General features: G+C 48.0%; 1 pseudogene; it reads left to right on the plus strand.

The window, feature by feature from the left end:
• The first annotated feature begins 1,949 nt into the window (after nt 1-1,949).
• LOC126050236 (cis-aconitate decarboxylase-like) lies at nt 1,950-6,538 on the plus strand (annotated as a pseudogene).
• The last annotated feature ends 7,687 nt before the right edge of the window (nt 6,539-14,225 follow it).

A 14,225-nucleotide genomic window follows, 5' to 3' on the forward strand; every position in this document is an offset into this window, starting at 1 on the left:
CTGCAGCTTGGATTACCTGGTTTGGTGACACTTCAGCTCAATGGGAGGATGCTCTTGTCCCTCTCATTTCCTGGTAAGTACCAGTTTTATAGTCCTCCTCTGTAGGAGGAGCCTGGGGCCAGTTGCTTCACACATTGGCACCTATGGCATTTTGGAGACAGGAATTTCCTTGAACTTTGTCAGTTATTGTCTTAAATCTTTTTTTTATTTCCTGAAACCAGGGGGGGTTTCCCTTCTGTTCAGCAGAAAAAAAGCCACCCCTCCTCATCTATTCCCCCCACCCTCTCAGTCCCCAGAGGCTGATGTCATCACACTTGAAATTCAGTTGCAAAAAAACAAAAAGCAAATTGCCTTTCAGAAGCATATATAAACCCTGACACCAAAGCACCTTTCAGACAGACACCTCTCCCATCCCTCGAATAGAGCAGTGCAGAGCTGGGGATTAAGCAGTGGTAACAGCCACCAGCATGCTCTACTTAACCTTACAGGTAACTACTATTTCATGTACAAAACCTATCCATCTCTGATCTTTCCTTTTTCACTTTAAGGAGGTAATGTCGTTTTCCGGGCGGTTCCTCAACTGGTCAAACTTGTCGTGACATTAAATGGGAACCTACCCCAATACTAACAAAAGCAGATGGTTTTCACAGACACTTTTTTTCATAGTTACTAACCTGTTCCTTCCATGCCTGTTCCTTTTACGTGTCCCAAATGTGTTTTGCATGGTGCCATGGCGGGAGGGTTGTTGTTGTTGGGATGTACTGTGTGGTTTTTCTCCTCATGTCCACGCTGAGCTGGTTCTGCTCACAGCCGTAAGAGGATTTCATGGTAGGTCTGAAAAGGCTGTGCTGCCCCTTCTCCTGTACTGCTTTATTTCCCTGGCTATTCTTGGCACCCCTGCTGGACTGAGCTTTGGAAAATATTTTTTTTCTCCTTTAAATATGTAGTTCATTTTATCCGCTCGTTTGATCTGTGAGTGTCTTACAATGCCATGTTAGAGGCACAACCGGTAAAACGGCTGTGAAAAAGTTCAAGCAGCTTAGGTGACAAATGCTCTTTGTCTTTACTCTAGAAATCCCAGAAGTTCTTGGCAAGCTCCCGGCAAGTTCACAAAACTGCTGCTCACGGTTTGTATCTCTCTGCAGAATAGCATTCCCTATCCTTTTTTAAAGAGCATCCCAAAATAATCATGTCATGACTTTTTTTAAAAAAAAGTGCTGGGCTAAGCGTACTGAGATAAACCGCTCGAATTCTTGGAAGACAAAGCATGCTGGGGGGGTCTTGTGGTGGTTATTGCCCTCGGTTGCTAAAGAACAAGGAGAAAAGTATCAAGTGGCAGAAATGTTGATTGCTAGTCCAGCGCTAAACCTGAAACTTTAACTGATTTAGAACCAGACTTTCCAAATTCTTACTCTTTGACCATAAATGTAAGATACTTATATTGTAGCTGTCATCAGATTGCTCTGATCCTTAACTCCTCCATTTGTCATTACTTCTTTATTACATCTGATCTTGCTATTAGCATTGCTTGCAGTGATTTGCGGACCATTCTCCGTGTCTCATTGCCAGTGTGCTGTCTTCTCCAGCACTGCAAGTCTACAGCTTCTCTGCTCAGACAAATTAAGCAGAACTTTGTGGTGTAGCCACTTGGTCTGTTATAAGTTTGTCTATTAACTTATTTAAAATGTGTTTTTAGTACAATACATGCAATGAATGTTACTTAATGAACACTTGAGAACAAGAGAAATAATAATAATCCATGCAGATCTATTTGGTCTTGGACAGAATTTTTTTTTTTTTTTTTTTTGTTAAGTTCTGCGGCACAGCTGCCATACCAGGACAAAACCACTGGCGTCATGAAATGCTTTTAACTGAAGGGTTAAAAAATATCACTTTCTACTGAAGAGACAAAGAGCATTTGATGACAGGAAGGAAGCAATCATGATTTTATGGGTGCAGTGTGATTAGAGCAGATTTTCCCCCAGCCTCTCCAATCTAGTTTGACTTCACTGTTTCCTTCTCCTTGAGGGTGTTGGTGCTTTCGTTTGTGCTATACTGAAGATGCTCTCCGAGTACACAGAGAGGACACGGATTTTTGTCAGCAGAAGGTTTCCAAACTGCTGAGTGTTACAGATTCCTATATCAATATATTTCATAGAGCCGCTGCAAGGAGTGAATTTTATTTCAGTGAGTCACAGCAATGATGACATTCTCAGCTGTGTTTACAAGTGGTTTTTAGACTCCTAGGATCTAGGTGAGTCCAAATATATTTGCAAGCAAACTGTGAGTCAGTAGGCATGACATTTAAGAATGAATACAAGCTAGTGAAATTAGGGAATAGTAATTTTTTTTTAATTGGGATATTTTCTGTTTAAAAAATAAAGTGTCATATGTACCTCCTGATTTTGATGAGGTTTCCTGTAAGATGTTGAAGCAAAGTATTTTTATTTTCTTGCTTCACTCATCTTGATTTTTCATGTGATTAGTTTCATTTGGACATTAACGCCATCTTTTATCTGTGTGCATGTGTGTGTGTATCCCTCACATACATATATATGTGCGTATATAAATATGGATTTGCAATCATGCAAATGTTAGCTATATTGAATTTTATAGTTTTCCTGCTCTCACGTGCACTCTCAAAATTATATTATAAATTATAATGGATCATAATAATTACAATTCTATGAACTATAAATTCATCAAAACAAAGCAATTTGTCACTGAAATCCAATTCCGCAAAATTTTAACACCTCCACAGATTTGGAAATGGTGAATTCCAAGTCCAAAAGTGCCAGTACCTTGTGCTGCCTGGCCAGCTCTACCTTACAGGTCATAAATACGGACACTGATTTTGCCTTGGGAAGTTCAATGTGTTGCTTCTTGTCTACCAGCAAAGGTGTTTTCAGAGACAGGAAAAACTTTCCTTCAAACATGAAGCTCAGGAGGTCTTCTGGTTTAATCCCCTTCTGAAGCATAGGCTGAATCCTCTGATATGCTGAGCTCAACTATGAAAGAACACACAAAGGACTTTTTTCCAGCACTAGTATCCTTTTGAGTGCATAGGGCTTAAGAGCTTTGCTGGCTGAGTTAAGACACCTTGGTGCCTTGTAGGACCAAACTTCTGGATAAATCCAGGCTTTGGGTCTAGTCCTGCTTGCCAAAAAATAATGGAAGCTATAGGAAGTTTGGGGTTTATGTGATCCACTCCCAACACAGCACTGCTGGGAATGTAGTGGGGCACCTGCTCTGCCTTTTCTCCAGATAAAGGGACATAATTTGTATTGACTCCCCAAAAGATGGTTGCTTGAAACCCAGGGTGGGGGGATGTGGCTGAGCCCTGAAACTGCTTCACTTGGACCTTCCTGAAGCCACACCGGGAGGTGCACCGAGCAGCCCTTACAGAACGTGAAGGCAGTAACAGACAGGACATGCTGTGGACCCTTGAAAACCCATGGAGAGGGACAGGATTCACACCAGCCTGCTCGCTTTGGGCTCCTTGTGCTGGCGGTGGGGGAGAAGTGGCACCTCCCCTCGGAGAAGATGCCAGTCCTGGATCCAGGAGCATCTCTCCACTGTCTATAGAGGGAACCTGGAGCCATGGTGCTCCTCTCTGAGACTCCGCCAAGTGCCTGAAGCCACAGGAGGTGACTCTGGGCCCAAATGGCATTCTCGAGGTGAGGCTTACAGCCTGGGACAGCACAGGGAAGCCATAAGTCACCTCCCAAATCTGTAAGGCTGTACGCAGCCTTATGACCCAAGGGGCGTGCTGGGCAGATCCTGCACTCTCCAGCTGCCTTTGCCCTTCAATAAATTCAGTGAGACCAGAGAGTGAAGACCTGTGAGCTGTCAGCACATGGCCCACATGTGTCTTTACCCCCTCCCTTCTCTCTTGGTGCTGCAGTGGTGGCCAGGAGTGCTCCAGAGGAGACGGTGACCAGCAGCTTTGCCTCCTTCATCCATGCAGTACGACCTGAGCACTTGTCCAAGACTGTCCGTCAGAGAAGCAAGAGGATGATCCTCGACAGCATTGGGGTTGGCCTTGTGGGCAGCACAACGCATGTGTTCGATATCGCTCTGCGGTACTGCCGGGTAGGAGAAGCCCCATATTACCTTGTAGTTATGTGATCCCCACCTTGACACCACCACCACAACCAAAGCCTTATTTCAAGGCTGACGTAGGACTCCTGCCTTGCAGTAGAAGGGTGTTTTGGCATCACACAACCACTGCTTCACTCGAGATCCTCACCTGAATGTCCTTCCCTTTCACAGGAGCTGTACTCTTCAGTTGCTGTGAGCTCTGTCTATGGCAAGCCAGGCGTAAAGCTCTCCCCCACGCTGGCTGCGTTCACCAACGGAGTTGCGGTAAGGCAGGCTCTTCCAGGAGAAGCTCTGCTTTGTGGTGCCTTCAAAGACACTAGCTAGTATTACAGAAAGCAAACTGGTGACTGGGAGGGGTAATGGGGGACAAGAAGTCATGGGCTCCTCTCCAGTCTTGCACACTGCTTTTAGAGGGACCAAACAGCCACCGTGGGGAGCACCAGGTGACTCGGTGAATGTTGTTACAGACGTAGGCTCAGCAATATCAGCAAGGACCCCTAGCTCCCTCAGCTTCCAGCCCCCCACACCAGCACGTCCTTATCTCCATTTCTCTGGCAGACTCATTCCATGGACTTCGATGATACCTGGCACCCTGCTACTCACCCATCGGGGGCTGTTCTGCCAGCTCTTCTGGCAGCTTCCCAGATGCTACCTCCAAGCACCAAACCCAATGGCATGGATTTCCTGCTGGCGTTTAATGTGGGCCTGGAAGTGCAAGGAAGGCTCATGCATTTCTCCACTGAGGCTCACGACATTCCAAAAAGGTAAATCTCCTTTTCTTCCCCGAGTAGGAAGAGGGTTGGTGAGTCTGTTGACAGGCCTGCTCAGGGTTTCAAAATGTTTGTTTAAGTCCGGCTGAACTCAAGATCAGGGTAAACCCCTACTGAGAGCAAAATGCCAGTTCTGCCAGAGCTGATGAGGCACCACATATTCATTTGGTGACCTCCAGTGATCTTGCCTCAAAAATAACCACCAAGAGGACTACCACTGAGTCTACAGTGTCGTCATCTAAACTAACCAGGGCAAGAGCACAGGACAGGCAGTGGCCCACAACCATGCAGACAGCTTAATTCTGGGCACAGTCCTTGGCACAATTTCTGCCTGTGCCAACTGCCATTCACCAGGCAGTGCCCTGGTGTGGTCCAAGGAATAGCATCAACCAGGAACTGTTACTCTTGGGCACGTTGGATGACGCCACCTTATTTGTCTGGGTGGGGGGAAGTTTGGCTGGATGGACCCAAGCCATGCCACCTACTTTTAGGGAAAATTAACATTTGCTTTCTGGAGATGCTGAGCTTACCCTCTTGTCTCCAATGAGGTTTCAAGTAGATGCGTAGTTTCTGGATGGCTAAATTTTGAGTTAGGTTGAATCCCACCTGCACCAGAGCCGTGAAGGATTTCCACTGGCTGACTTGGCAGTTCATTTCCAGTCGCATAGGCAGGCCTGGTAGGTGAGGTGCTTGTGTTCTCCCTCCGCCAAGCAGGCAGGGATGCTCACATCTGCAATTTCCCCTTTAGGTTCCACCCTCCCTCAGTGGTCGGTACCATGGGCAGTGCTGCGGCCACCGCAAAACTGCTGTCTCTCAGCACGGCCCAGTGCGGGCACGCTCTGGGCATTGCCGCATCGCTTGCAGGGGCACCCATGGCAAACGCTGCCACCCAAGCCAAGCCATTGCATATCGGAAACGCTACCCGGCTGGGCTTGGAAGCAGCACTGCTGGCCGCCCGAGGGATGGAGGCTAACCCCTTAATTCTGGATGATATCCCTGGTTGCTCTGGATTCAGTGCTTTCTACAGTGTCTATCAACCCAAACCACTGTCCACACCAAGTGACCATCATGAATTCCTCTTGGAGAAGCAGGATATTGCTTTCAAGCGATTCCCAGCCCACCTGGGGATGCACTGGGTGGTGGATGCTGCCTTGTCTGTCCGGAACCTCTTCATCAACTACGCAGGGTCCTTCTCTCCCTCTTTGATCCGCACCATTGTGCTGAAGATCCCAGTGTCGAAGTACATCAATCGGCCTTTCCCCAGCTCTGAACACCAGGCTAGACACTCCTTCCAATTCAATGCCTGTACTGCCCTGTTGGATGGTGAAGTGGGCCTCAGCTCCTTCACGGAGAGCAGCATCCACCGGCAGGAGGTGAGGGAGCTGCTGGACAAAGTGGTGGTGGAGCACCCCGAAGATAATGTGGCCAACTTTGACAAGATGTACGGAGAGGTGGCACTGCTCCTGCACAGCGGGGATGTCCTGACGGGCAAATGTGACACTTTCTATGGGCACTGGAGGAAGCCTCTGAGCAAAGAATCGCTCCTGAAGAAGTTTCGATCCAACGCCTCTCATGTGCTTCCAGAAGAAAAAATAGAAGCCATCATCACTATGGTGGACAACCTGGAGAATCTGTCAGATAGTTCCCAGCTGGCCTGCAGCCTGTGAGGGAACAGCAAGTGGGTTTTTGATAAGGGACTTGCCCTGGTGAAACTCTGATTCCTTTCTTCATTGGTGCTTTACTATTGATTTCCAATGACAGGAAAGTTCCCACCCCTTGAAGTCAAAACAGGCGCTTTAATACCGAAGGAGCCCATGAGGCAGGAGGTGTGTCTGTGTCAGTAATTGGTACACAGATTAAATTTCAACTCATGATTGGTGCTGTCTGAGTAGCTGAAAGGCCACCACAAATACAAAAAAAATCCCATGGGAATCTATGAGAATCCTGGGGTATCATTTGGAAGCTGGTTCCCCAGAAGAAACTGTGTCTAGATATTTTTTAAAGCTGCATTCAAAGTTTTTCTGTGCAGAATGCCTAACCGCTGAGTCTGGGAAGAAGAGGAAGTTCAACTGCAAAATGTGTGCTTTTCTTAGTGCTCTTCTGGGCACTTATTGGATCATTGGTTAGTTAGTCATGCTGGCCAGATGAAAAATCTATCAGTTACTGGAAACAGCACTGCCTGCAAAACTCTCAGGCAGAGAGGGATTTTTTTTCTTTTACAGTAAAAGCCTCCCATTTCTCCAGCACTTGGGAAGAGTTTGCCACTTCTCTGTGTGCAAGGGATGGTTCAAGTACCCTTAAAACCTCTGTGTCTTTTCTGAATTAAAGGCAACTGGTAGGTGAGGAACCCTACATCAGTCCCATACCTACCTCCTACACCTCCCGTGAGGTGATCCCTGCCAATCCTAGGGCTGTGCCACATCATCCCTCCTGGCTTTGTGCAGGTCACCCAGGCATCTAGTCAGAGCTGGCTCACCAGAGATTGGCTCTATAGTCCGTGCAGAGATGGGGACCTCTGGATGGTGACTTGGGCACATACACGCTGTGACTCACATTGGGAAATTCCTGTTTCTCTCCCCTGAGAGGAGGGAAAGCTTACTGAGACTCATCTTTCCAGCCGGGATGAAATCTGTACTTGTGCTCCTGAGTAGCCGTTCACAGAAAGGCTTTCTTACCTGCATCCTTTCTGAACAGTGGGATGGAGAACTATGCAATACTCCTCTGTACATTAAACAAATACTGTGACTGCTGATCCAAACGACTTGTTTCCAATATGATCATGATACAGATACAGAATCCGTTGCAGAAGTGAGGGTTGCCTTCTGCAAGGGTGATTGAGATGGGACTAGACAGGCAAGAAGGATTGTGGGCCGGTTCCTTTTTAGCTTGCTGGTAGTGGTCTGTGCAGAGAACTTCCCAGCCAGAGCAAAAGTGTTTGCCCACCTGTTAATGTACTCTCTCATACTGTCTAGCATATTCACACTGAATCTTTCTGAATAAAGAACTGAAGTAAATTCATTTTCTGCATAAAGATTTAATGCTACATTATGTAGACCATCAGGTTTTCAGTTTTAATCTGAGCATATGCAATACAGAGGCTTTTCCAATAGATGGGGAACCCAGCAGAGGCTAGGACAGGGCCAGCTAGAAGGCTGGCCTGTGGCCAGTGATTTCCCCAGGGTCATACATTTACATTGAACCTAGCAGGCTCTTTTTCCCGGTGAGAACAATAGCTATTAGCCAGCAAAGTCTGGGTGTGGTTAAACACCAGTGTTTCTCCATTAAGCAACAGATGTCAAATACTTGCTATGTTTCCATGACAAACCTCTAGTTTCCCTTGGTTCGAATCAGGTGTGAGATCACCAAAAAAGTCATTCCGTATTTCACAGCCCAAAGAGCTGGAAACCCACAGAGCCAGTGCCTTCCAAGTCAGCCGTTAGCTTCACATTTGTCTAGGGAATAAAAATGTGTGACAGAACCAAGACGGGCTGCAGTGGAAGGAACAATGCACCTCAGTGGATTATCAGTGGTTTCAGTGTCCTAACATTTTTCCAATGTTCTCATTTCCATGCCTTCTGCACCATGTTGCAGAAGTGATGCCGTGTAGCAGTGAAGCTGAGCAGGAGAGGAGGGAACTTGCACCGTTTACGGGTTGGTGCTGGAGCAGAAAAAAAAGAGCTTTTCAGTTGGGTTTTAGGCTACATTTTGTCCCCGAGATCCAGACACCCTTCTAAACCTCATTCATGTCTTGGCTGTCCCATCATATGCAATCCTGACACCTTTCAGCAGATGATGTGTAAAATTAGGAAGGGAAGGCACAGTAAGGCTGGTAGGGTCCAACTCTCCTTTTATTGGGCCCCTTATCAGTTGAAGCAGTAAGTGGCTTTTCCAGAGCATCCAGGAGCTAAAGGCATACCTGAGATTTTTTTCATTCATGATATTTCCTCTAAAAGCCTGGGACCCTGAAAATGCCTCCAGTATCCTAGCCCAGGAAAGTATCTCACTCATTATTTCCAATTTCAAACAGCAAAAGTTTCATATCCTTAAAAAATTAGGAGGCCAAACCCCTGGCAAGGGAAGCGAGGACTTAAAAGAGCCAAGGGAAAAAAAACGGCCTGTGAAAATTATAGACCAGCTTGTGTGACACTGAGGGCATTCAGTGATTAATATGGTGCCACCAAAGTCCCTAACGTCTCCTCTCAGGCTGAATAAGAAAAGACCCACTGTCCTTCTTTCTACTGCCATTCCAAGATAAACGACACTTAAAATGAAGAAAAGGAAACATTTCTCCACAAACATATTTACGGTAGCAAGCTCCGTGAATGAAAGGACACTTGCGGTGTGGAGCCAGGCAGGATCCGTGTTAGCGATCGATCGATAGCTACAATCCCACGGCAGAAATCAACGGGGCGCAAGCACTTGGGCGTAGAGAACCCCTGACCAGTAGAGAATGGGGCAAAGCTGAGGCAGGATGCCGCTGTCAGCCCTCTCCCGTGGGTGTCGGTCCCCTCCCGTGGGCATCGGCCCTTTCCCGTGGGCAGGACCCACCCGTGGGCAAGACCCACCCGTGGGGTCCAAGGGCAGGGCCGGACGCCCCCGCGGGCCATCAGCACCCTGGACAGCGGCCGCCGGTCGGGGCGGCGGGGGGCTCCGCTCCCCGGGGGGGTCCCCCCCTCCTCGGGGGTCCCTCCCTGGGGGTCCCCTCCCGGGTAAAGGGGATGAACTGGCCGTGGCTTTCTCCCACGGCAGGTCTTGTCTTTAGCTCCCGCCAATGGTTCGACAGGAGCCCAACGCGGCTTTCGTCCCTGAGGCCAGGGGGATGACATTTTTTAGGGCTTCGCATTTTTTCGCACCGTGGAGAGGTTTGGATTTCCCACGAAATGCCAGCAGGAAAAAAAAAAAAAAATTAGTACAGTTCGGGGATTATTTCAATTTTAGAGAGGATTTTGACTGTAGAGGTCGGAAGAGTCCTCTCTGCCTTCCAGCACTGTTTCCGTGATGATAACATTGCTACCGCAGTGTGGCCAGCTGGGGAACTGCTCTCCTTGAAAAACCCTAAGTCCTTCTTTATTGTTTTATGCTTTTTAAATAATTGAGGAATTGCTTTTTAAATAATTAAAGAAAGAAGAAAATTTAGGACAGTCCCACAAGTAACTGAGTGCCATCAGTCCGGGTCAGAGTGGACTCTGCTGCAGTAGACCCCTGCCCCAGCTCTGCTGACACATTTTCCTCCTCACAGGGATGATCCCTGCATCCCTCCATGCCATGCAGGCAGCTCCATGCCAAAGCTCCTGGAGCAATTCTGGATGCCTCTTCTGAACAGAGGAAGGCAAGAGCGTTGGCCTTCCTCTCCCTGGTCCAGAGTCTCTCCCAAGCTCTGGACATGTTGCCATGGGGGGGTGTCAAGTTTTGCAAGGAGGCTGCTGTTCCAAAAATGAACGGCTGAGAGAAACAGTCCACAGGGAAGTGTCATGCATGGGGATGGAAAGGAGGAGCAAATCCCTCCCAGCTGCAGTACAAGGTTGCATCCTTCCCTTGGCAGCTGGGATGTGCAGGCCAGACACAGGGAGCTGGTGCAAAGCCCTGTTGCTGCCTTACTGGGAATCTCTTCTGGTGCCTGTATAATGTAGACATAAAGCACAGACAATAAGATACGGACTGAGAACTTGCCACCAACATGAGTGCACTGTAGGACTGAGCCCAAGGGGCAAATGGCTGAGAGCTCTGGGACTGTGACATGGTGGCTTGGCAGGGGGAAATCAGTTTTGGGAAAATTAAGAGTTCTGTAAATATTTCAGTGATCTACTTGCCATGTCTCTGTTTTACTTCAGCCCCATCTGCAGCAGAGCAGGATCCCTGATGATCCTGATCTGATGACTCCAATGACCCTCTGATAATCCCTGAACCCCTGATCATCAACACACATTTAAAGCAGGCTCAGGCTGCTTAACTCACTGGCAGCAGATCTTCCTGCTGTTCCCCAGATCCTGGGAGCACCTTTGCACCAAGCTGTGAAAAGGAAATGGATTTGGGCCTGGTGGCCTGAATGATATTTTTGAGAGGCTGTGAAGTTTTCATTTCATTTTGGGTTTGGTTGGTTTTACCTTCAGAAAACCTAGCTGAGGAAACTAGGAGGGCTGTGACAAGCCCCCCAGTGACAAATGGAGTCAAGTTTCCTTCAAATCAGTAGCAGCTCTCTACTTAGATACATTCAGTTCTCGCTTTTAAAAAGCCCCAAATCCTGCTTCAAATTACAACTCACTTTTCTGAGACCCTTAACAGTTTCTCCACCAACACCTCTGTGCAAGGGAAGCTCGACACTCCTGCTGCCTCTCTGGAAAAAAAACCCAGGTGGAAAATAAACTGTCTTAACACTAATGCAGCACAAAGTGGCACAAATCAGGAAAACAGCCCAAAACGCCAACCCCTTTTTGCCTTATCATGTGCCTTCAAACTGCTAGACATCACGAGCAGGCAGAGGGTAAGGCTGATGCCAGAGGTTCAAGGAGGTGCAGCATGAGGGTATGGGGACTCAAGAGCCTGGGTTTACAGTGGTTATTGGTGTTTTATCTTATGTTGGGTTCATATCCTCTGGCATTGCCCTTCTGCAGCAGAGTCCATGGGAAATGGCTGGCAAGGAGAGATCTCAAAGCCCTGCTGACACAGGAGCAAGCTCAGCATAAAACCAGGCACCATTTCACCGGGGCATCTGCTCACCGCAGTCAGAGGAGCTTGCTTGGAGCAGGACCCCTTGTCCCCAAGCCCAAGCTGGGACTGCAGCATGGCCTGGATCATGCCCAGTGATTGCACCAGTTATGGGGAGAAGCTGTTAACAGAGGCAGCGGAAAGTCACTGCTCCTCCTCGCTGCAGATGGCGTTTGGTGTTTCACAACCTCACTTCTGAGCAAACCTGGGCTCAGGCCCTCTGCAATGTCGTTGCACCCAGAAAGTCTTCCCGGGTGCTCCCAAGTTGCAGGGTCCTCATGTCACAGCCTGCAGCTCCCACCTCTTGCCTGGCAAACCTTGCCAATACAGCCCTCCCCTCCCACACGAGTCCCCCAGCAAACAACTGCAAGGAAATCAGACTGCAAAAACAGGCTGAGTGCCTGCGACAGACGACAAACAGCTGGGCAAGATGGTGCCGGACAATTCCTTTATGACTGTCCTTTTTCTGCTGCCCAGAGCTGAGCTGTGCAAGCGGCAACATCACAGGAGAACGGGGGTAAAAAAAACGAGATTAGAAACAGGAGCTCTGAGCACTGCTCCCTGCAGAGGTGTACCTTGACCCAAAGGACCTGAAAGTCCAACTACATAGAGTTGTTTGAAAAATCCCAGGAGAAGAGTCTGGATATTTTAGTCACATATCTTTCCCTTTGCAAGGGAAAGATGTGTTAAAGCGCTATATCAAAGCACACAGCTGAGCTTGGTGCTCAGACTGGGGTGACTTACTGTTAAGAAGAAGCAAGGATATGCCTGGAGAAAAGGAGCTGTGGCAAGCAGCTGCAGCAGCCTGCCCACCTCCCTGGCAGTGGGCAACGTGCCTGTTCACCTCTTTGCCTCCAAGATTATTTTCTACCATGCAGCGTGCTGAGGTCTTATTGCCCCGCGAGGCACTTGCTGTCCCTGTGAGCACTGCAAGCTCCCACTCATAAAATATGTATGAGCTGTAGGTGCCATGCTAACAGCCAATATGTAGCAAGGAGCAATAGAAAAGGAGGCTCAGGGTGATGTGCACAGCTTTGGGCACCTTTTCGGACTCCCCTTCCTGAAAAAAGACGTGTCCAAAGGGGTTCTCTGTGGACTGAGGCAGAGTTTTTCTTTTTCTTCCTCTGCTAAACCCAAATCTGTCAAAAATAAAATGGAGTTTTGAAAGGTCTGAAGCTCTCGGGCAGTGGCACCAAAGGAGTGAGTAGTTCAGGCTGTGAAAAAGCTGTCAGGCAAGTGGTTCAAGGCACAGGACATTCTGTGTTAGAATTTTTCTGCCTAGACCTTCTCCACCCAAGCTGCCCATGCTTCACTGTGTACAGCAACATGTGAAATAAAACCAGAATTTCTGATATGTGGAAATAGCTGAAAATGGTTTTTTTGCCTCAGGTCAAGGGAAAGGACATCTGTAGCTTGCTGCAGAAGGGAGCAGTCAAAGTGCCTATATCATTTTTGTACAGCCCTTTTGGATTTTTCTCCCCTAATTGCCCAAGTTGGCCCACAGAATTTCCCCCATAGCTAATGGGTTATCATCTACTGTCAATTAGCAATGGTGAGGGTGAGTAGGTTGGACAAGCTAATCCCGGGACATGCACCACCACCCTCATGCCTTCCTTATCTTGAAGGTCGCTGTGGGTTTACTCACACTGAAGAAGGCAGAGCTGAGGTGGAAATCCCACAGCCAGAGCTCAGCAAAAGGCTGTTCCTCCCCAGCACGGTGATGTCCCTTAAAAAGTGCACCAGTGGGGGGATGGCCACCAGGCTCAACGCAAAACAACAGAAAAGAAGAGGATGCCGATGTTCTGAATGGGGAAAGAGGCTCATAAATATGCCCTGAAGGTAATTATGGAAAACAAACCACATTTATTTTCAAAACAAGGGTGACAGCCCACTCCTGTCCTTGTGCCCGCTGGCCCAGAGTGGGGCGAGCAGGACAGAAAGCCACTCAGCTCACACTGCCAGCCTCACTTGAAGGAAGCTGTCGACAACTGTTCCCTCTGTCAGCCCCTGATTTTCACAAGACATGCAGGAGCTGACTGTCTCAGTGATTTCTGCTGTCCTGTCCACTGCAGATCAAGAGGTTCAATAGCTACACAGTGGGGCTGGCAGACAGAGGGACAAGCAGCAGAAAAACCTCATTTTCTTGGGAAAAATCCTAATATCTTTTCTTTACTAAAACTCCCAAAGTTGTTCCCACAGGTGCTAGTAACAAGACCATTGACATTGATGCCTGACAGGGCTTTGAAGGCACTAGTTGACCTTAATAGCCCTGACCAGCCTCACCTGAGGGCTTCCACCCACACCCATGGGCCCTGGAGCATATTTAAGCTCTTCTCAGGGCCTTCACTCTCTACTTGAGTTTTGGTGTGGGAGTGCTGCTCTCCAGTCTAGCCCTAGATGTGCCTCTACCTGGTCAATGCCCCTGATGGTCTGGACTTTGGCTTATAGACTGATATCCTGGTCCTTGTCTCTGTGTCATCCCTATGGACCTGATATTTTGTACCGAACCAAAGGATTCAGGATCTTCAGGTATTTTAGCCCCATGGTAATCATCACAAGATACAGAGGCCATATTTTCAACAATGAAAATATATTGGTGAGTTGTGATGTTGCTATAAGATGCTTCATAAGAAAATGGGGTAAGAACAG

This window comes from Accipiter gentilis, chromosome 24, assembly GCF_929443795.1.
Source record: "Accipiter gentilis chromosome 24, bAccGen1.1, whole genome shotgun sequence".
NCBI lineage: Eukaryota > Metazoa > Chordata > Aves > Accipitriformes > Accipitridae > Astur > Astur gentilis.